Here is a 23,444-nt window from a genome sequence, read left to right on the forward strand (position 1 = left end):
TTTGATCTGAGGGACAGAGTGCAAATGCATTTATCCAAATCATTGGAGAGAGAGAACTATCTACAACTGTGATACAAGACAGTTAAAAGTCTGTTAGAAGAAATAAGTAAAAAAGATTAGAAAAAAAGATTAGAGATCAAGAGATTACTGGAATTTTAAATCTTTCTTTGACATTAAACCTTTACATGACTTTACTTAAATCCCTTAACCTTTCATTCCTTATTTCCTTGATCCCACTTATAAAATGAAGATATTAAAGCATATCATCACTTAGAAGCAGTGTGATTAATTACTGCTTGTAAACTGCTCCACATGAGATAAAATTTTCCTGATTACATAGCCATTGCTGTGGTGACTTTCTAAACTCATTGCTTACTAAGGTGACTATCCTGTGGGAAACTCATATATTATAAAACTAATTTATGTTCTTGGCAATATTTCTCATACTTGTTTTAGGAAGAAAAGACTGAATAGGTCGGTGCTTCTCAAAATCACTGTACGCTGGTTCTGCTCAGAAGTTTTTTCTCCTTCCTTCTGTCCAGTTTTCTTACAAATGTTCACAAAAGAGGAGGAACAGATAGCCCTGCTTCGTTGCTTATAGAAGCCCACTTTTTCTAAGATTGAAATTAGCAGCTGCAGGTTTATACCATTCATTCAAAATGGAAATGCCTCAAAACATTAGGGGTCTCTTGAAACCTCTTCTAAAGAGCAGTGGACTGCAGCCTATACCAGAAAAGACCAGAATGAGACTTTCAGCAAAACTAAGACACACTGTGGTGTGTTCTGTAATCCTTTACGTACAGATCTATTGACTTTAATGGAATAGCCATTCTGGTTTACACTTATAAAAATCAATAAAGTCTGGACTCCTTGCTTATTATGAGACTGTCTCATCAAAATAAATCTAGAGGAGAAGGAAAGAGGCTTGTAGCTAGAGTATACACAGATAATTTTCTTACAGGAGCTAGCTAACTTTTCTTACTGACATTTGCCTTTTTGCTAGAAAATAGTTTATTTGTTGAAACAGGTCTTCAACTCAGAATGCACCAGTTACTTCTGAAAAGCTTTTCACTACTTAAGGTAAATTTCTATTCATTGTAGTATTTTCAGGTACCCTAAAACAGCAATAAAGTCTTCACATTATTTCAATGCAAAGGGCCATTGAGCTTATTGCCTTACTTAAAAATTGGATAGTTAGAGAAAGACTGAAAGAAATTAGACATGTAACAAGCAATTGTCTTGCCTTCTGGTAATCGTCAGTTGAGTGAAATACATAGATTATGGAATTCATCTCTGATTTTTTGCATGATGGGGAACAGAACTCAGAAGATATCTGATATGCAAAGATCTAGCCAGAGATTTTTGCTTAATAACATCAGAACCAAAATGAAGGGAGGATAAATCCAGTGATTTTTTTGTTACCAATTTATAGTGTTGGCTCTAAAATTTGAATGTCTACAGTGAGGCTTAGGTTGCCATAAAGTTTTCGTAAAACTTGGGATTTTAATTTCTATTTACCACTTCACAAATTCCCTATACACTAGGCTCTAAAGGCTCTAGAAGTATCTTCTAATGGAGATACAGTGTGGGTATGTATAAGACATACAAATGTGTCTTATAAGACATAGACCAAAGTCCACATCATTTTAGCTCATTCATTAATAAATTCTGAGGAGTGATGAAGATGGCGAGTCAAATCTTGAAGTAAGTAATGAAAGCAGTCTTCCACATTGCAGTTAAGTCTCTGGTAGCAGGATAGAGTTAGTTTGGTAGGACAGGTCTTCCAATGATAGTAAAATGCTCACTCATTTCAAAAATATCAGAAGCCCCCCACATGGAAAAACAAAACAAAACATTTTTTGCAGTCTCAGAGAAAGAAGGCAGCATTTTGTAAACAGCATGTTATCATTTTTTTCTTTCCTGTAATGTTCCTCTCATCATACCCTTTTGGCTTGACTTGCAGTCCTAACATCTTGAAAAATGCAATAAGGATATTTCAAACAGAATATATGGACAGTGTTAAAATATAATATTGGTCAATGTCTGTGTATTCTGAGCTGTATGCCCCAATCATAGCATGTTAAATGTGCTGAAGAACAGCTGGAGAAAAGCCTTGTGTAAATCTTGATTATGATAAAGTCTGGCTGTGCTCAGTAATTCACTCACATAGAGCACAATGCATGATCAGTGATGAAGCTGACTAAAAGACAAAGATGAAGCATAAAGTCTAAGACAACCTAAAGAAGGAAAAGATTTAACCATTTAAATTGGCTTTCAACTAAGCTCAGATATTATGTTCACTTCTGAATGTTATTATTTCCAACATAATTAGCATTAATATTCTATGTTCAAAAACAGTTGTGGGGGAAGGCATTTATCCCAGAAAAACTAAAGGTGTGAAATAGTATCATATTTTCCCAGATGATTTCATATTCAAACTTCTACAAAAAATGAATGTTGTATTTGATCAAATAGGAAGTTCAAAGATCATCTAACAAATGGTAAACCTTCTTAAAGGCTTCTACTGTAACTTTTATTTCTAAAAGAGATAAAGCATATTATCTGTCCATAGAATCATTATTGGGGTAGCTGATTTATCGCTAATTATCAAAGTATGCAGGACTAGCATCAGTAACATAATTCTAGTTCATTTCCCTAGCACAATATCATTTCTCTTGCACAGAGTAAGATTCGAAAATGAAAATGTAAGACTCAACACAATGTAGAGAAGTCTTCTGTCTTCTTACTTAATTCCAAGCTGCTCTGGAATGTATTTATTATTTATTTATTAGTCTTTATTACAGTGCTTCTAGACTAAAAATGAAAATGGTAAATTAAGAGATGTCAGATATTTGAAATGCTTTCATTATTATGAGTTGTCCTGATATATGTAGGTAAACACCAACTAAACTCTTTCCTGCAGAGTTTAGTGAGTTAGGGAATAAAACTATTGACTTCTCTTTGGGCCTGATTCCTCTTGAAGACAATGATAGGTCAGAATGTTATGTGAAAATACGTAGATTCAATATATAAACTGACGTGAGTGTCTATTATGTATCTACATGCCTTTGAAATATTTGGCCTTTAGCAGGCTCACCATGATCATGCTTCTCTGGTATTCACACATTTTAAGGCAATTATCTTTCAGAAGAGTAAAAGGTATATTATACAAACTGATAAACAGAAATTCCTTTCAGGTTCACATAAATTTAAATTAATATCCTTTGCCTTTTATAAAAGTGTTCAATTTTCCTTGTTCTACGCTCATTCCGCTATATCAGTTCTGATCTTTACAGTGAAGGAAGATGACCCAAAATGTTAAAAAAAAAAAAAAAAAAAAAAAAGTTAAGTGTTACTGACATATAAAGACCAACTCTATCTATCCAAACCTGCGAAGATCTGAAGAATCTTAATTTTGAAGTGATTAAATTCTTCAAGCTTATACAGAGCTAGGAATTTGCTTGAAATTCTGTCCCAATAGGCATGTGCTTCTGAACAACCAAACCTCTGATCTCTCTCCTTTTCCTTTTTTTTCTATATTTTTTTTCCTTGGTTCACTGATCTTAATCTTTTCCTTCAACTTTACCTAACAAATCTTTAGAGTGAAACACTTTCTGGACAATACATGTGCAATATAACTGGTGGGAGTCATTTCATCTCCCACCAGTGTAAGCCCGTTTCTTTGTCATCTTCTTCTATATTCATAAATGGGCATATTAGTATGTTCTTCATTATTTTATAGATATCCTTGCATACTTCACTATTTTTAGATGGTTAATTTTTGAACCTGACCCTTTTTCCAACCTAATTCAGGTAAAAGAACTCAGTCATATAGGGAATGCACTCTTCATAGAAATAAACACTGAGATACCTATTAGGTTAAGGAGATTTTAAATACACATCTCAAGGAAGAGGAAACTACTTGCCCAACTGTTTCATATAACAGGGAGAATGGAAAGTACAAAACACAGATGGAAGAGTAGGGATCAAGATCAAAAAAAAATCAAATACCGTGAGAGTAGTAAGGAAGGCAGGCCTGTAGAACCACACAAGGAGTATGTTCTAATGAGAAAGAGAGAGAAAGATAAAAAGAGAAAGAGGAAAGAATTTATCCAAAGCTTGAAAATAAGTTGCTTTCCATGTTACCAAACCAGTTGCATTACTGTGGACTTAACTGGAGTCTTTAAATCAGGGTCCTTGAGAACAGTTTAGATACAGCTTGTAGGTTTTGTACCCTACTAATGACGTCTTCTTGTTCCCATGACATGACTCAGGGCACTCAGGCAAGCAACAATCCAAGCCAAAGAAGGAAGCACTCTCATAATACTTACAAGTGTGCAGTTTTGATGATGTACCACAAGGTATGAGAAGTAAAAATAGTTGATAAATAACAGTATTTTGGGGGTGGGGAAATCAAGATCTTAGATACTTTGGATGAGAAGACAGAGATACACATGGAAATTTAATTCTTCCAAACACTCAGGTCTTTCTTTGTTTTTACAGAAAGAAAAGATTTGTAACCCTCTGTCTTTTAGAGCTAAGCTTTTTGTGCTTCTGAAAACCTCAGTCATCAGGCCATAAGAACAGTCATAATTATTATGTCTGAAAGAACATGACATGTATCTTTCTCCCAATCTCATGAATGTAACTCACTCCTTATATGTAATAAAGAAACAAAATCTCCTCTGAACCTTTCTGCGTAATGATGAAATTATTGATTTTAATTCTCAATTCCTTAATTATTCAAAAAAGGCTTTTTACTAATAATGATTTCCTTAAATTAAGTAAAACAGCAAAAATATGGGAAAGTGCTGGGATGCCAGTGACCAAAAAGGATTACTTTCCATGTGAAAAACATGTCAGATTAAGTTTTCAGTAACTAGAGAGAAAGGAAAATATGTTGTATCTTAGCATCACTCTAGAGGCCTCTCATACTGATTCTAATACTGGAGCTAATGAAAAACTGGGGAAAAAAAGTAACAGTAATAATAATAATAATAATAAAAGTCTGTAATGACCTCTATAAAAAGAAAGAATAGAACAATAAATGCAGTATCTTAAGGCAGTATGCAAAAATGAAATGCATCCTGCCTATCTACAAAATAGTGCTAACTTTATAATCACTTCTTAATCTTAAATGTTTATTGTTATTTTATTTATTTATTTTTTTTTGCTACAGAGAATTCATGTCTATAGTCACTGTAAGAGGAGAATTGAGATGTCTGCAATAACTCTGTTTTCTTACCTGCAAAGAGATCTCTCGTGTCCCGAATCCGCCAGTAAAACTCTTCCACAGCTGTTGACTTCTAACATAGTTGTCACTAATGGTTCAGTCACCTCCCCTTACCAAATGAGCTGGTATAAATAAATTAGCAAGCAGTGTGCCCACTTGGAGTTGCAAAAAGGCAGAGGGAGAACTCAGGCTTGCTAGGTCCACAAGCAGGATCTGTGCCTCACTGCCCTGCAGTGCTGCAGTGTCACCTCTGCCTGCCCTGTGACCCAGGGTGCAGGGAACAGCTGGTCAGCCTGGCAATTAGTGACTCCTCATACTCAGGAGGGGATGAATCTGTCCACTGGGGCCCTGCTGTTGCAGAAACCTTGCTGGAAGGTAGAGACATGGCCTTCCCCAGGCGTCTGACCTGCCACCCCCTCCATGACATCTGCTTCTTCAGTCCAACAGCTTGGGAGGAAGGAGGCTTCAGAGATCTGCAAATATAATTGTGCACCAATGGTATTCTCAAGGGACCAGGTTTGGAAATCCTGTTGCACCAAAACCTCTATTGCAGCTCGAATTTTTCATGTTCTAAAGCGAACATTTAATTTAATTTTTCCTTTAGTTATTACATAGAAATCTTTAACATTCCCACACATGAAGCTCAGCCTGTCCAAATCCGGCCAAGTAAGATGCAGGCACTTTAAGATAAAGTCCAAGCTAGACAAAGCAATCTTTACTCTGAGAAGCTCGCAGTAGATAGGTTGGTCAGGTCAGGAATAGCAGCTGCAGCAATTCTTAGATTTTTCAATTTGAAAAAAATATAGGCTATTGGTTCTGTACACGGTAGTTTTTTTGTTTGTTTGTTTTTAAGTCTCGAAAGGAATGCAGTAGAGATTTGATGATGTCTCTGAGCTTTGCAGTAGGTATTTTAAGGTCCCCATTGCCCTGATGTCTCAGCATATGTCCAGCAGCTACTGGGTGCAATGCTACTTATTTGACATTTGAGTGCTGGTTAAAAATAGCAGTTTGTTGGCTCAGAAGAAAAGACTGTTTGGCTGTGATGGTGAGCTAGGGGATGACACATGCCAGTCAGCTGAAGAACTGGAGGTGAGATATTAACTGAGTTGTGCCTAACTGTGAGAATTGAATTGACAATCAAAAGCCTAAAAATGTATGGCCCTGACAGGCTCTGAGGGAGAAGAAGGTGGCTGATATGAATTAGTGAAGATGAGTACACCAACGAAAATCAGTATCAAAGGAGAGGGACGGGAGTCCTTCCCTCCGTCTCATTAAAAAAAAAACAAGTTGTAGATATGGTGCTTATGTGAGTCTGGGATGCCGGCTGCTGTCTGGAGCCTCTGTGGCTAAATTCTCAGATCAAGGCGGACAGAGAGGACAGAAAGATAATAGCTTCCTAGGAAAACTGGCTAGTCCTCAGTAATACTTCCTTTTCAAAGAGAAATGGGAGAGTTTGGAGTAAGGACAAATCCCTCTGCAGTTTGTAGTGGCAATTCTATCTTGAGAAACACTGAGAAACGAAGTAGCACTAAAGCTTTTGGCTCTTTGGTACAGAGACTTTCTAACCTCCTTATTGAAATTGGTATGGAAAATGTTAAGATTACAGTCTCCAGTAAAACTGCATTTAGAGTCAGGATCAAAATGATGTTACTCTAATTGCAGCACTGCAGGCACAAGAACTGATCAACACAGCCTAGGGGAAGCAATTACCCTTGTGAGAGGCAGCACCTATTTGGGTGGTGAGGGGGCTGAGAAATACAGTAAACAGTCTAAAAATACTCTGAAATTGCATTGCAGAGTTCACTGAAAGTGCCTGAACGTAGGCTAGGTCTGTGCTTCTTGAAATGCCCCTGCTTGTCTGTGCTCCTGTAGCCATTGTGGGTCCCAACATGAGCTCTGATACTACTGTTGCTGGGGGCGATTTGGAAACAAAGCAGGTGCTACAAGAATGCAGAACTTATCTTCCATATTATATTATGCAGGAATTCATTACACCAATTTTTTAGATTTACATAAGAAGGAAGATTAAATTGATTGTTTGAATTTGATTAGAATTTGAATTGTTTGAAATTAATTGTTGAAATTTGATTAAATTAAATTGTGATGAAAGAAAGACTACATCTCACATGCATTCCCTTGCAGCTCATAAATAACTACGTTATTCTAGAAATACAGCTTTTTCCACTCCACTTCTTGACCAAGAAGTGATGGCCAAAATCAGAAGCTGAATCATAGTTTTTTGATTTTGCAGATCTCCTTCCTTACCACACACACACACGCACAAAAAAAAAAAAAAAAAAAAAAAAAAAAAAAAAAAAAAAAAACAAGGAATTTTGAAAGCAAGTTTTAACTAGGAGGGAAGTCAAATTATTTTAATTAAAAAGTTTGAAAAATACTACAATTAAAAATTGAACTCCAATTAAAAACAAATTGCAGTCATTTTTCTTTAGTTTGTTTACTCTTAACAAACCTAAAGAATAAATTCAAAAGGAAAATAATCCTAAGGACATCAAAGTATCCTACCCAAATTCAACCCTTTGGTAAATATATATATAAATATATACACACATACACTCAATGGCAATATGTACATTTTGAGAACACCCTTTGGTTTCTTCCAAACCAAATTTTTGTTCTTCAGGATTTAGCCATATACTAGAAAGAACTTGGGAACTTGATTTTGTCAAATATTCAAGTAGACCCACTGCTATCAGGAGTGGGTTGTATATCTTGTTTTGCTAGAGGAGTGTTAGCTCTAACAGCAGGAAAAAGATTTCCCCTACAGGATGACAGGACAGAGTTTAAATTCTCAGTTCAGACTGCATCTATTTCTCAAACAAAAGATATTGCACTACAAAAGTAAATGAGAAAAGGTCCTGCAAATCAAAGTTGCTGCTCTTCATCTTGTGTGTGGGAGGACTGCCAAGTAAATGCAATTCAATAGGTCATTTGCATCAGCCTGGCTTATATTTCCGCTGAGGGAGGCAGGGGTTTGGCAAGCTGTGTCAGCAGGTTACCTTTCCATTGTGAAAAGGCAAAGCAGCAGCATGCTAGGCATAATGAGACAAATGTTGTGCGTTCTGTTCTCCAAAGTCTTTTCTTGCTAAAAGAGAAGAAAAGAATGGCCTACATTAACACTCTGGATATGCTTCTTGTTTACACAGACTTGTCAATTGTATTCTCCTCATTGAGGTGTTAAGGGTGCATTTGTGAATGCATTACACCTGACCTATGAACCAGTCTTACTGCTTGTGTATTTTATGTCATAGAAAATAATATGCTAAGTAAGAGTATGAGTGATCATTGCTAGTATTTCATACTATGATTGGAGTGAAAGTGGCTTAGTTCACTGGATGGAAATCAACTATACCTGGCTGCTGTAAAAAGAAAGAAGCCAGGAAACAGGAGGACATGGGGGCAGAGGTACATGACACAGAAGCATTCTGGTTCAACAGCACAAGCTGTTCCATATCAAAAGAGGATTACTTGAACAGTAACAGAAAAACAAAACAAAACAAACAAAAAAAAAAGTGAATTCTCTACACTTGTAAAAATCTATGAGTCATCTACAAAGCACAGAGTCATCTATCTCCAGCAGTTGCTACAGACAGCAAAACTGAGGCAAAAGAGCTGCCTAAAGTGTGCCTCATAGAAGGGGGAAAGGGGATGACATGGGGACGGGGTACCTTCAATCCTAGAAGCCCATCATCGCTGCTGCAATCACTTATGAAGACCACTGGCATGATGTGCAGCAGCATCTGATAGGCCAGGGAGGAGCAAAAAGGAAAGACAGTGGACAGTGTGCACACACGCTACAGGATGCTGCAAGTCTGGCTCAATGGAATTACCCGAACTCTCTCTGTCCTTAGAGATTCATGCTCTACTTTTGCACTGACAATTGCTGGCATCTTTCTGAAGACAAATGAGGGTAACTTTAATATTTTATTTAGTTGATACAGTAGTTTCATACATACATACAGTCATCATATCATTAGCACTGGTTTCTCCAGCAGCTCTAAGTGGTCTTATGTCTTTTCCTCCACTAGAGCTGGTAGAGTAGCCTTAAGACTGATCTAAATTACCACTCTCCAGAGTTGTCATGGCAACAGGAACTGGCTGAGCAACCCAGCATTTTATCTTTTCCCAGAACATATTCTGAACACTGCATTCAGAACAGTGATTGCAGCTATGCTATCTCCACGGGCTTCCCTTCTCTTGTAGAGCATCTTCAGGTGCCTGGCTAAATCAGCCTCGTGCCTGTTTTACAGCATGTGAGTGGCAGATCTCTGCCAAAACAGTTTCCAGGACCTGCTGTACAATTTTAGTGATGTCAGAACTGTCAGTCTACACTTGGTATATTGACATGAACATCATATTTCAAAATCTCCCTTCACTGCAACTTGCTAAACAACCTGCAGATATTTTAAAAATACCCACTCTCCTGAAAATTCAATTCAAGTGTCATATGACCCTTTTTTGTCTACTTTCCAGAAGTATTCAAATGAATCACTCGTTGCAAAAGTTCTTTAAAAGATGAGGAAAAGTAAGCAATGTGCAGGGAAAGGAAACCTGGCAAAAACAAAAAAATCTGAATTCATCAGCCTACTTTCTAGAAGCTCCTGTTCCAGATAGCCATTCTTTGTACGAACTTGAATATTGTTTATAAATGTTGTCCAAGTTGTGTGTTTCTGCAGTTGGAATTTGTCTGTCCTGAAGGATGTAAGATACTCAGAGAATGAGGAAAGATGAGAAGGGTCATCCTGGCTTTTTAGGTAGCAGTTTCTGATATAAAAATGGTGTTGAGTTTGATACAGGGCGAATAGAGCCCTGTGTTCTGGCCAGCAGATCCTCTTCAAGGAGCAAGGTGCTGACCTTTACTTGGATTCCTCATGCTGAAAATCAGAAAGCATTTCTACAATTTCTACAAGAATTTCATGGATAAAGTTCTGCTCATCATAGTAAAACTGGGCTAGATTAAGCTTTAGAGGCTGGGTTGGATCAGTGGAGAATGGACTTAGATTTGGCTGTTTACATGTGATCAATGAAATGGATGGCATGGAGCTGAATGTCACATGACTGTCAGCTACTGGTATCTAATGAGCACTCAGTTCTGATGATTCAGACTTTTTTTTTTCTGAAGTGGATAAATGGAGAAGAACCATACATGATGATACCCAAATTACAATTTTTAAGGTGTCAGGGAGATGGAACTTGTTTTCACAGGCTGCACAGCTGACTTATACAGAGAATACCTAATTCAAGGAGAAATAGGTTTGGACACACTCCTAAGACTAAGGTTTGCTTCTATTGTATGCAGCATTTGTAATATTTAGAAAATATTAATTAATATTTAGAAGAAATTACACATTTTCATCTTATTCAGATAATACATTTCATCGCCACGTTCAAGAATTTGAATATCTGAATCTATCTTGCAAACAAAGAGCAATTATCTAAGAAAATGATCTTGCAGGTTATTTTTCTGCCTCACATCCAGTAGTAATACAGTCTTTGGTTACTATTCCTGCAGTAGCTTTATTTCAAAAGTACTCTCCTGACAATCTGTGCTCAAATATAATTGTTACTGCCAAAAACAATTTAGTTATAAAACTTCTTGGAAAAAAAGCAGAAATATTAACAGTCTTTATGTTACTAGAGCATTAAGACTCAGTCAATTTTTCACTGTACCCAGAATAAAGTTAAAATACTTGGAATCTAAGCACCATACAGTGCTGGTCAAGCCTACCAGCAGTGATATAAACTTTATCATCCTTGTTCCTGTGTATTAAATATCTGAAAATATTTTAAAATTGCACATCAAGAATTGTCTGCCGAGAATGGCAATGAATATTCTCTAAGGGCAAAACAAAGAAAATTTCAAGATCTCTGTAGAAAAACGATGTACCAAAATGCAAGCAAACAATTTTATGTGCATAGCCCTTCCAGAGAGAGGAGGAGGAAGAATTACACAAACATACTTTTAACTGTCTAATCTCATAAATGTGGTAGCTTGAAGGAGGAATGTCATTACTCATGCTTACTTTCCTTCAGAAACTTCCATCTCATAATAAAGCACATCAACCCTTTACATTTATGTGCATAAGAATGATATTGTCAGACTTCTGCTGTGCAGGAAGTTCTACCAGTGTATCTTGCTTTTATTGGTTTGTGGGTTGGGAGGCTGGTTTGATTAGTTGCATAGCAATTTATTAAATGAAAAAAAAAAAAAAAAGGTCTTCCTAGTTTTCATTTCATAACAACAAAAACGACAACAACAACAACAATGATTGTCACTTACAGCTAACTGTAGTGGCTTACTTATAGACTGAAATGCAAATTCTAATTGCCACATCCATCTAAAACCTGTCCTTTTTCTCTCTAGTCCTTTAATAAAGAAAATAGCAAGTTATCTATAGATCACCTGACGACTGCATTTTTTTGTTTTTCCTGGAATTTGAGACATTCACACTTTCTATTTAGCAGTCTACAATATAAAACAAACAAAAAACTATAATGTGCCATAGAAAATAAAAAAAAAAATCTTTTTTACAGTCTCTTGAGAATATACTTGAAGATCAAGAAGGTATACAGGAAAAGCAGGAATCTTTGTTTTTTTGTTGTTTTTTTTTTTAATTGTCTTGGAAAGGGTACACACTAGGTACTCATGCACATATGCATGCTCACAGCTGTATGTGTACATGCATGTGTATATATTTCCATATGCATATGTATGTGCATATATATCAGGCCCTAGTTTGTCCTTATCCAGACTAAATGAAATGGGAGGGAAATTTCTGAGGTCCTCTAGTCCTGCTTTATGCCTATGCAGGCCTCGTTCACATACTAAGACAAGTGAAATGCTTTGTAATATAGCATCCTGGAAGGGTTTGTGCAAACTACATTCTTATTCCTTGCAAATTTATGACACAAAAGCTTAACTTGCTAGATTCTAATATTAAAGAAATTAAATTATTCTATGGATTCTTCCCATGTAATTTTACAGTTTTCTAAATATATTTAGAAAGTAAATCTTGGCTGATTCCAAGAAGCAAATGGTTCATGGAGTTATTTGACATCTAAGAAAAGCAAATATCTCTGCAATCCAGAAACATAGACCACAGGGACTGAAGCCTGACACCTCCCCAGGTCAGGTGACAGCTCCCAGAGACATGTACACTTGTGTGATAGTCCATCATCCTATTTTCATATATTTTTTAAGATGATCTGTAAATGAAGAGAGACAAAGTGCTGGATGGCAGACTGTTACTGGAGATTTCCCATCTTGCCTGCTTCAATGCTTTGTTTAGAAACTGACCCTTATGCCTGCTTCAAAATCTGTTTGTTCTCCAACTTCATAACAAAGGTAAATGTTCCAATTAGCCTATTTTTTTCAGGGTGGTGGTGGTGCTTAATTTAGAGCAAGAAAAATTTAAATTAATTTAATTTTAATTTAGAGAAAAAAAAAATCCCTCAAGAAACTTTTTTTTCCTTACCAAAAATTAATTCATAGTTATTTCTATTTATGAGACAAATTGTCTCATAAGATATGAAAGGGAGGGGATATGGAAAGTTTTTTCCTAAGAGTAGATTCCTATCATTTTCTGAAGGACTGTGTAGTCACGCAATAGTGCAATAGTGAGTATAGTGACAAGAGCAACTACAGCCCACATGGAGGAAAAAAAAAAAAAGGGGGGGGGGCAAAATTTTCAGAGTGCTTTCTGAAGCCTTTCTTTTACTTGCACATGCTGACTTCTGACTTCTCCAACTGCATTGACTCTTTTCCACATAGAATCTGTAGCTTCCTGCAAAGTCACTCTGGAAATTTACCGGTAGCCCTGAAAACTGGAAGAGTACCTCAGCAATGCAGCCAATGTGTTGTTTCAAGCAGGATTTTTTCCTAAAGAGTTAAGTATTGCATTAGTTTCAAAATACAGAGGAAAATTAACATGATGATGGTTCTGCTTCCATTTGAAATCAAAAGAATTTACACTACTAATTTTGTCTGAAGCAGAATCAAAAACCAGAATTTGCACTTTGCCTAAAACTTTTTCTGTTTGACATATTTCAGTTTTAGGACTGAAAATGACAAATAAACACTCTCCAATCCTCTGCCACTTCTTTTATGTTAACCAAAACCGCAGATTCCTATACCTCTTACTTCACAGGAATGTTCAGGTTACAGCAGTCCATGAAAAAGTTCAGTGCCCAGGCACATCGAGCGTCCGAAAAGAACATCTTTATGCTGTAGCAGTAGAACATCTGCTTTTCAAAAGCATAGCTTTCCAAGCGCCTTAGCATAGCTTTCCATTACTATGCCAGATTTCTGTAACTGTTCAGGCTGGAGAAACACAGAGCCAAGAAGTTCATTGTAAAGCTGGAAAGGAGAAATAAAAATAACATTGCACATGGAATTTCAATCAACAAAGGTAAAAAAAACCACCTCTGAATGAGCTATTTGGGTAATGTCTTGGGAACTGGCACTGCATAAATGTAAATTAAAAAGAAAACGAAGAAAAAGAAGAAAACAATAGAAGGAGATTTTTTGATGAGTCTTCTGTGTACACTACAGGTACAGAATCTAAGTCCAATGATGCTTTAAGCATCAAAGCTCAAATAGTTTTAATGATCAGGAGCCTCAATTAGTCGTTTTTATTACCCTACTTTAATTCATAATAACTGTAACATTATTTGCATATAAAATATCAAAGGAAATAGGCCATTGTAAGTTGACATGTATACTTTTTAGTAGGCAAAATTCTTCTGAACTGTGAGTTTAAAATGCAAGTAGAGCTATTTTTATATTACCTATTTTCTTATTTACTTTTTTTCTAGAGTAGAGTGGAAAACCTCTGGAGTCAGTTATTTTAAGCAACAGTTTCTGACAGGTTATGAATTAACTTGGATTGCAAAGTCACCTTGAAAAGCTCATCTCACAGTTTTATACAAAAGTAAATACGGAATGAAATACTCTGAAAAAGGAGAGGGGGGGTGCTTTCAATAATTTTTCTTCAATATGGCTTTTAGAAGCCTTTCGAATTGATATACCCTGTTGTATGGATATGCTCTTCCTCTACTTGACCCCTTCAAAACACTACAGAACAGTGTGGATTAATTGGCTGGGATTCACTTGTCTAAACATCAATGTCTACAGAGACTTCAAATGCCCAAGAGAATCTCCATAGGACTGGTAAATATAATATAGTTCCTGCAAGACTCACATCCCACCAGTGAGCCATCTGGAATTCAGGCAAGATGCTCTGGGCTGTCTAAAATGTCACTAGATACTGTGTTCAGGCATCTGAATCCTGCCCATTATCTTTGCTAAATAAGTCTCTGATCCTGCATGTCTCTCACTACCTTCCAGATGTAGACTTTGGCAACATTAGCTGCTATGATTGTGACATATAGAAGATGATGTAAAACTTCTGCAACAGTTTCCTGAGCAGATGGGAGTGTCTAGACATAACTTCCCTATGTGAAATCTTGGGGAATGGGAGAGGCACAAAAAGACTAAAGGGTAATGAACTGAAAACAAGCATTTACATATATGCATATATAAATATAAATAAAATGTAATTTCCAAGTCACTTGCGTGGATCACATCTTACTTGATGCATTCAGTCAACACGTAATTCCAATGACTTATTTCTCTGTGTTCAGTACACAAAAATAAATACAACAGTGAAATATCCACTGCTTTTTAGAATACTATCTAACAGAATTAGTCTAATATGGCTGTGAAAATATTAAATCAACAGAATATTTAAGTCAAAACAAATTGAGAGATAAATGATTTGATTTTTAAAAAATAACATTTGAAAAAAATCATTTAAATATCAATTCAATAGAAATATTAAAAAGCTGTCTCTAATGATGTATGTATTTAGAGAATGTAACGAGAATCTAGAGACTGAGATAATAAAACTAAGAATTCTGCATCTAGATTTTCTTAAATCATGCTACCCTTGTTCTGAGAAGTACTGTTGCAGCATACTTTTGGTAAAGCGTAACCATATTGCCTATTTTGTTTATAAATAAATATGCTATATCAGCACATACTTCTTGCATTATTATTATTATGTTAATTAATCAGTATTATTATTAACACTACTACGACCTTAGTAGTTAAAATAATTAGATAAATTAGTAAGTTTTAATGTCTTATTACCAATTTCTAATTCTTTTTTCAGAACCAGCACTGATCAAAAATTGGAGATTGATTATGAGAAAATTCAGAAATTGCAAATTTTTTTTAGAGTTTTAAAAAGAGTCACTAAACCTAGCTTTTGGGCTGAATATAGTCTTATAACCAGTAGAAAAAGAAAAGTTTATAATTTATGTTTATTACATGCTTAATGCCACAGACAATTTCTTTTAATAGTCTGGAATTATATGTTGCATTTTATAAAAGATCATATTCAAATGATCAAAATTGTTTGTAATAAGCTGGTAAAACCATTTCAGATTTTCACAGAATAGCCCAGGAGGGTTTAAGATTTTTCTTCTGGAACTGTCCTTACCATCAACAATATAAATTTTCGAAGCTTATACTTACACAATTAATACCCACAAGTTTTATTAGTCAACATCTGTGGTATGGCAATAATTCCCAATATTTAGAAAGGCAAAATAATTGCTCTCTCATACTTCTATAAGTTATAGCCCAGTGTACATTGACTTTTAACAGCTACTACATAATAACTGCACTTCACAATATAAGTATTTACCACAAAATGGTATATATTAACCAAATTAGACTGTCAGAAATTTTGCTGTAGGTGGTTTTGTTTTTTAACAGACAATGGCAATGCTAATGTGAATACACCGCTGTTGAAAACAACAGCCTTCTCAAGACAAAATTTACTTCATTATTACTATGTTCAGTAAGGTTCCAATGTAAATGTTTAAATTTAATTAACGATGGGAAAAAACATAAACTTGGACAATATGCCTTTGCTGAAATGTTGTTTCCTAGCATCACTTTACCTTATTTTGCCACCTGTCATGAAAGACCTTATTTTAGCAAGGCAGGACATCATTACTCAGGTTCTCTGTATCCTGTAAATAAGATATGTTAAAACAGATGGGAAAATCCAGTTGAGGCTAACTTTATTTTTGGAAATCATGTCTATAGGGTGATTTCTTTATTTCTCGAAGTACCACCTTCAAAGCGAGAAGGACTGCCCAAAACATATGCAGTGATTAGTCTAGAAACCCGCTGGCTCTAGTCCAGCAAACTCATCCTTACAGAGGAAGACCAAAAGAGAATTCAGTGCAGATTTCCAGCTCTAATTGTTACCTCATGGATGAGTTCAGGATAAATATGCAATATATTCAGCACATCCTACAGTGCTTTAAATGTTTCTGGTATTATTATGCTCATTCCAGCAAGGATAGCAATCAAATTAAACTTCTATGAGAGAAGTAGAATGCTTTTTTTTTTTTTTTTTGTCTTATTAATAACCACATGATGTAATAAATATGAAGACTGTGTTTCCTGAATGTTCACTCAACCGAGGGGGAACACAAAGGGACCACTGCAGTTTTAACCAAGTCCTGGCAGAGGCTGTGATTCCCTTGGGCCAAAAGGAATCCTACCTGATGGCAGAATGAGAGAACAGTGGTGTTTTCTGCTTTTGCTCAGTATGTAGATTTGTTCATTTGTGACTGCGGACTGGTTGTTAAACCTCCTCCCATGGCTGTAATCCTTTGCACTCAAAGTCTTTCTTCATCTCTAGAACCACAGCTTAAAGTAGCTATGAGGTAGCTATGCTAGAGCCAGTTCAGACCTCACTTCTGATCAGGCAGGTGTTTAGAGGCTGGTGACTGCCATGTGGATAAAAGGAGATTCTGAGTAGTTAAATTGCTTGTTCTACACCCTTAGAGACAAGAAAGGACATTCACCCGTCAGGGTTTTGTTCTGTTTAAGTGTTTTGTCTTTATTTTTATTTTTCTTGAAAAAGCGAATTCTTGAAAAGCAAATTCTTCGAGAGTAATCATCCAGCCCTTTACTCGGTTAAGGTAAAGGTAGATCTTAGAAGTAAAAGCTGAGCATATGCTAACCTTGACAGGAGGAAAAATACAGATCAGTCAACAATCGATAGCAGAGTCCAGCTTTCTGCATTTGAATCCTGTGAGGCATCGTTCCCGGAAAGAACTCCTTGGTTTGCTTCTAAAACACCTCCTTTCTCGTGTTCCTCCTTTCTTTGAAGTAAATTTCTTTCTCCTGCCTTTACTGCTGTCACTGATAAATTATATATGTCCTTGTGTTCTAAAAATTCTGCATCAGCCACAGTAATCGAGCACCACTTGTTCTGTTTCTTGCTGTTGTATGAAGACTCAGGCTTTCAAAGCAATTCTGTCACCTTGAATGCCTCCCTACCCCTCCACTATGTTTGCTCTAAAGAGAATGAATATCCTCTTCTCTGTGTGCAGGAATCAAATCAGCAAGTGCGAGTGCTGCTGCATCAGTCCCTGCACTTCTTCCGCAGCAGAAGGATTTTCCATAGTCCAAGATCAGACTTGGGAAAATCAATCCAATTAATCAGTGTATAATTACACTTTAAAATTAGAGTTTTCTCCTGAACTGTTTGAATCCGCTAGAGTATCCAGCTTCTCTCTGGCAGCTATAAGGATCTTCAATAGCTGATATTCCAATAACGTGAAACATTGGAGAAAAAAAAAAAAAAGTGCACTGAGCTGGCAAGAAAGAGTTTATTGACCCTAAATATCATCTCATGGTAACCAGCTGAAGTCCATGATAAATCCAGTGATTTACAGTGAGTTTACTGCAATTAATGAAATTGCATAGAACAGCCCCATAGTCGTAGAAGTAGAAAAGTTATATTTTCCTGTAGTTGTGCACAGCCTAATGAAATCAATACAATCATAAGAGTTGGAAAAATACAATGCCTGTCTATAATCATGCAAAAAAGGGAGAAGACCAAGATAAAGGAAATATATTTCCCTCTTACTCAGGAAGATAATGAACTTAGTCTTGTGTGGAGACCAAATGGAACATTTTTTTAGCAATTCTAGGAAAGATTTCCGTGTTTTTCTGCTCAAAGTTAAGCAACTAAATCTAAAGGCACCTGCACCTCACAATATAATGCAAGTCTGAAGTCTGTTAGAGGTGGATTATTGTAAACAGGAAAAGTCAAAGAGTAGTTCTTTGAAAAGAGGAGGTTAAACGAGTAGTGTCAATATCCATCTATGTATCTGTTGCTAAGGACCCAGAAAGCCTAGCAAGTGAGTTTTTTAGCAGATTCAAATTCCACCAAAGCCAGTAAGAGTTTTTGCATTGCCCAAAATAGGCTCTATATCAAGTCCAAACTGAGGGAGAAGAATGCACTCAGATAGCCATCAGTACAAAATGCTTTAACTTTGGAATCAGTATTGTTTTGGACGTACAGACTATACAGTGTTAGTGTCCATGATACTGGCAAAATGGATGCGACCTTTTTCAAAATACAGCCCTAGTCTGGCTGAATAAAATGTCCTTTTTGCTGCTGACTTCCCAGAGGAAAAGAGAAGTATGTCTTTCTTTGCTTGCAAACTGTCAGTCATGCTGCAGTGAGCACAGACATCGTGAATCACTCTTCTCTGAGCTCTAATCTCTGTTCATAGTGACAAATGAACCTTAAAAATCAGTACAGTCCTGACTCCTGAAATCTTTTGAGAGTTATTTTTTAGAAGAAAAAAAATAGTATATTAGATGCTTAGGATACTAAATTAGGGGACGTAAAATTACAAGTATGTTTAAATGACATGTTAAAGAGTCTGCACCTGGAATGTTCTCACAGTCCTGTAACAAATATGTAAGCTATTTCCAAAATATTAGGATCATGTTTTAGGTTACCTTTCTGGTCTTATGGAAGTCTACCTCTTGCCTTTTGTAGGCGACCACATGATGTGAAGCAACACAGTGCGTATCTCTTCTGTGTGTTAACAGATGATGCCTTCTCTAGAAATGCCTTGAACTTTAGTAAAAGGATCAATAACTTAATGTACTATACGTTCCCAAAAAGGCTGCTATCTTCTTACCTAGCTAGGTTCACATTTGGCACTAGTTTTTGTTGCAATAACTAGCTATTCCATGAATTTTCCTGGTCTGCAGTCTTCTTCCAAAGAGTAATGAGAGGTCTGCCAGAGAGACCTTCCAGAGCATGCCAGAGGTAAACACTTGAGAGAAATTAATATTCTATTTATAGAAAATTTTCTTGCTTAATGTCAGAAGAAATAATTATTCTATAACTATTTATCTCTGTCAGGGGATCCACCCTACTCTGCAACAATACTATGAATTTTGTTTTAGCTTATATTTTCAACAGCACCTCAAAAAATCACCACCAACTTAAACAATCTCCTCCTGAAATTTTTCACTGATAATTTTAATGGTGACACTGAACAATACTGTAACAGAAGAATACTAGTACTAATTAACCTGCAGATTTGCTACTGTTGTAACTATTTTGGTTGTGGGAAAAATGATTAAAAATAGAAATAATTAAACCACTAAAATGGCACAACTCTTGTTTGTGAACAGCTAAGCTAGAAGAAAAACATCCCTAAAAAGCACTCCTCCTCTTGCTGCCTTTTACAGTAATTTAACTGCATGCTCAGCAGATGGGTTACACAACTTTTGCCACTATATTCACTGTTGTACAACTCAGGTATAGGTAAAGAAGGCATTAGAAAAATGTGTTGTTTTTCTCTTCTCCTCCCAGCTTTGCTGCTTGAATTTGTTTATTTCATAGCATGTTATCTTTATTTCTCTTACCATATGGTCTTTCACAAAGGCAGTAAGAAAGAAAAACTAGTTCTAAAATAAGATTAAATTGATGAATAAGCATCCACCTAAAACTACTACTGATACCAATACCAATAACAAAAACTGCTTTTAATTTTTTTTTCCGGATTTGACAAGCCATTTATTTTATAATACCTTTTCAAATAAACAAAGTAAATAAAGAATAAACTAGTGAAATCTAGCAGATAAAATGAATGCATGGGGGAGGGTGGATTTATTTTTATGAGAGATAACAGCAGTATTCATGAAGTGGGAGAGATGCATGAGAAGAATAACATGAACCTTTTAATTACAAGGCTTAATACTGGCAAACCCTGCCAAAGTCCTTCCATCTGTTAATCAACCTGCAAGATATCTCTAGTTTGGGCAAAGGGACGAAAATGACTAGGAAAAATGGTAAGGTGCTGCACTGTGCTTGAATTTTAAGCATAGGGCTTAAAATTCAAGAAACTGTAACTTTAACCTCCTCTGAGTAGGCTCTTCAGAAAATTACAGGAAAATTTAACTATCTAGCAGAATAAATTATATGGTTGTGTAATTGCAAGGAGATTGATATAACATTACTTAAGACACTACAAGAGGAAGTGTCAGCACAAATATGAAAGCCATAAGTAATAAAAGCCTCAAATAATAATATACGCACTCTCCCTGTCATCATTATTCACCATCATTTACGGATGGACAGCACCTGCTTTCCTGCTGAGTCCTCTGGCACGTGTCCATTAGGCGCATTTACTGTCAAGTAAGTATTCTCCTGTGTGGTAGATGTGATCCTTTCACTGCTACTCAAAGAAACCTATGGAGAAGATCCAAAGCTAATGGATGTTTCAGAAACTGACTGCAAAAATAATCCTAAAAAGAAAGAAAATTAAAAAAATGTCTTTTAAAAATTTCTCTTTAAATTCATTTCAGAATTTGAAATGCAAATGTGGACTTTCTTTTCATGATACTGGAAAACAGTGACAATCAGAGCAGAGGTGAAACCCATAATAACAGTGCAGATTCACAGCATATGGCAGAGGGTGCACCTGGAAAACACAAGTGGGTGCAGGAGGGTTGTCAGAACTTCTGGCTTAAACTATAAAGTGCATAACCTCCTCTAAACTCAACAGAGATCAAGCTGTAGTTAAGCTCTTCATTCAGTGCTCTAACTTCCTTTCTGAAAATGCCCAGCTTTAAATGTTAGGAGATATTTTTCTATTTCCAGTGACTTGAGAGGGAGCAAAGATGCCAAAATAGCATATGTGAATCGCCAGCCTTTACCCTGAGTGTATGCCAGAGCTGTGAAAAGCTTTTAAGTACATCCACAGGAACACGATACAAAGAGGAGAGGACAAAACTGGTATTACATTCCACTGCTAAAGGCTTTGCAAAGTTAATAATCCATAGAGTATAAATGCTGTGTTGTGACTGTTGCCAGGCTAGAATGCAAAAGCTTTTATTATTTTATTAATTTCCATTAAAAAATAAACATTTTTCTGCATCAGGAAGAGTGTCAAAAACACACATGCATGCACACACACACATAATCACATGCACAGATTTTCAGTTTTGAAATTAAGGCAAAAAGTGACTCTCAATACGATCCAGGTTGATTTACAAACTCACTGAAATGTATTAACAGGATGATCACATAAGCAGATTATTTTTCACGCAAACAAATCTTTGCTTAAAATAGAAGAAAAAGACAATCATGTCATGCCAAGCAATATGTGGAGGTCTAAATTTCTGCAAGCACTATGTCAATGTGAGAATTCTTCAGTGTATTATTCATTCACGCTCAATAACACTCTATGATGAATGATACAAAGTAACATAATCTGTATTTTATGATTCCTCCATCTAGACTGGACACTCATGGAAAGGTTACTTCAATTTTAAGTGGAAAATTGAGATACAGCATTGGATATAAAATAATAACAATTTGTTTTTCACTTTCCAGGCTACATAGGTGTCTCCCTAAAATTTGAATTTCATTCTTGTATTCTGCTGTGTTCATAGCTTATATTAAGGAAGCATGAATCAATGATGTGCATAGAGATTCAGTCCATTTTTATTTTTTCACAAACTCTGTTAATAAGATTTCTGGATTCATTGTGACTAACTTTGTCTTAAAGTTAGATGTGTAGTCTCACCTCATTTGTCTTCTCTCCTTGGCCAATACAGTAGGAGAGACAAAGGGATACCTTTACAGGCCCGTTTATCTCATTTTCTACTGTCACCTGTCTTAGGTGGCTTATGTCAGGCAAACTGAAACCCACCCATTTTGCAGTTGTCAGGGGAGTCAGTGAAATAAGTTTAGTCTGATAGCCATGTAGTTCCAGAGAGTCTAGCTATTCTACTGAAACCCTGAGCATAGAAAAAGGATTTTTTTACTTACTTTGCGCATTTGCAATTCCATATATTCTATACTAAAGGGCAAGTTCTGTCCTATTCAGGGATGTTAGAAAAAATTTAGAAGATGGAAGAAGAAGGTAGGTTAAAATGTAAGATTACAATTAATGACATATGAAAATATAGTTAATTTAGTAAGCTGTTTTTCAGTTTTACAGCAGAAGACTTATCTTTACTTGCTTTAAAATTTATTCACTAAGTATTAGTGGAAAGGAAAGGAAAGGAGTGGAAAGGAAAGGAGTGGAAAGGAAAGGAGTGGAAAGGAAAGGAAAGGAAAGGAAAGGAAAGGAAAGGAAAGGAAAGGAAAGGAAGGAAAGGAAAGGAGAGGTAAGGAAAGGAAAGGAGCGGAAAGGAGAGGAAAGGAAAGGAAAGGAAAGAGGAAAGGAAAGGAAAGAGGAAAGGAAAGGAAAGGAAAGGAAAGGAAAGGAAAGGAAAGGAAAGGAAAGGAAAGGAAAGGAAAGGAAAGGAAAGGGAAGGAAAGGGAAGGAAAGGGAAGGAAAGGGAAGGGAAGGGAAGGGAAGGGAAGGGAAGGGAAGGGAAGGGAAGGGAAGGGAAGGGAAGGGAAGGGAAGGGAAGGGAAGGGAAGGGAAGGGAAGGGAAGGGAAGGGAAGGGAAGGGAAGGGAAGGGAAGGGAAGGGAAGGGAAGGGAAGGGAAGGGAAGGGAAGGGAAGGGAAGGGAAGGGAAGGGAAGGGAAGGGAAGGGAAGGGAAGGGAAGGGAAGGGAAGGGAAGGGAAGGGAAGGGAAGGGAAGGGAAGGGAAGGGAAGGGAAGGGAAGGGAAGGGAAGGGAAGGAGAAATAATTCCTAATTTTTTTTCTATGTAATCTCTTATGCTTTTTGTTTTCAAATGACAGCATCATGGTTTATTAAAAGAGCTCCATCTTCTGGCAACTGATCCTTCATAGGATCCTTCATAGGTGCAGAAGAAAAGCTTAAAATCATTTGCAGAATTTAATGAAAAATTGATCCTGAGAAACTGATGTCTGGAGTTGCACTCCACAGAGACTTT

Source organism: Cygnus olor, chromosome 1 (assembly GCF_009769625.2).
Source record: "Cygnus olor isolate bCygOlo1 chromosome 1, bCygOlo1.pri.v2, whole genome shotgun sequence".
In the NCBI taxonomy this organism is placed as follows: domain Eukaryota; kingdom Metazoa; phylum Chordata; class Aves; order Anseriformes; family Anatidae; genus Cygnus; species Cygnus olor.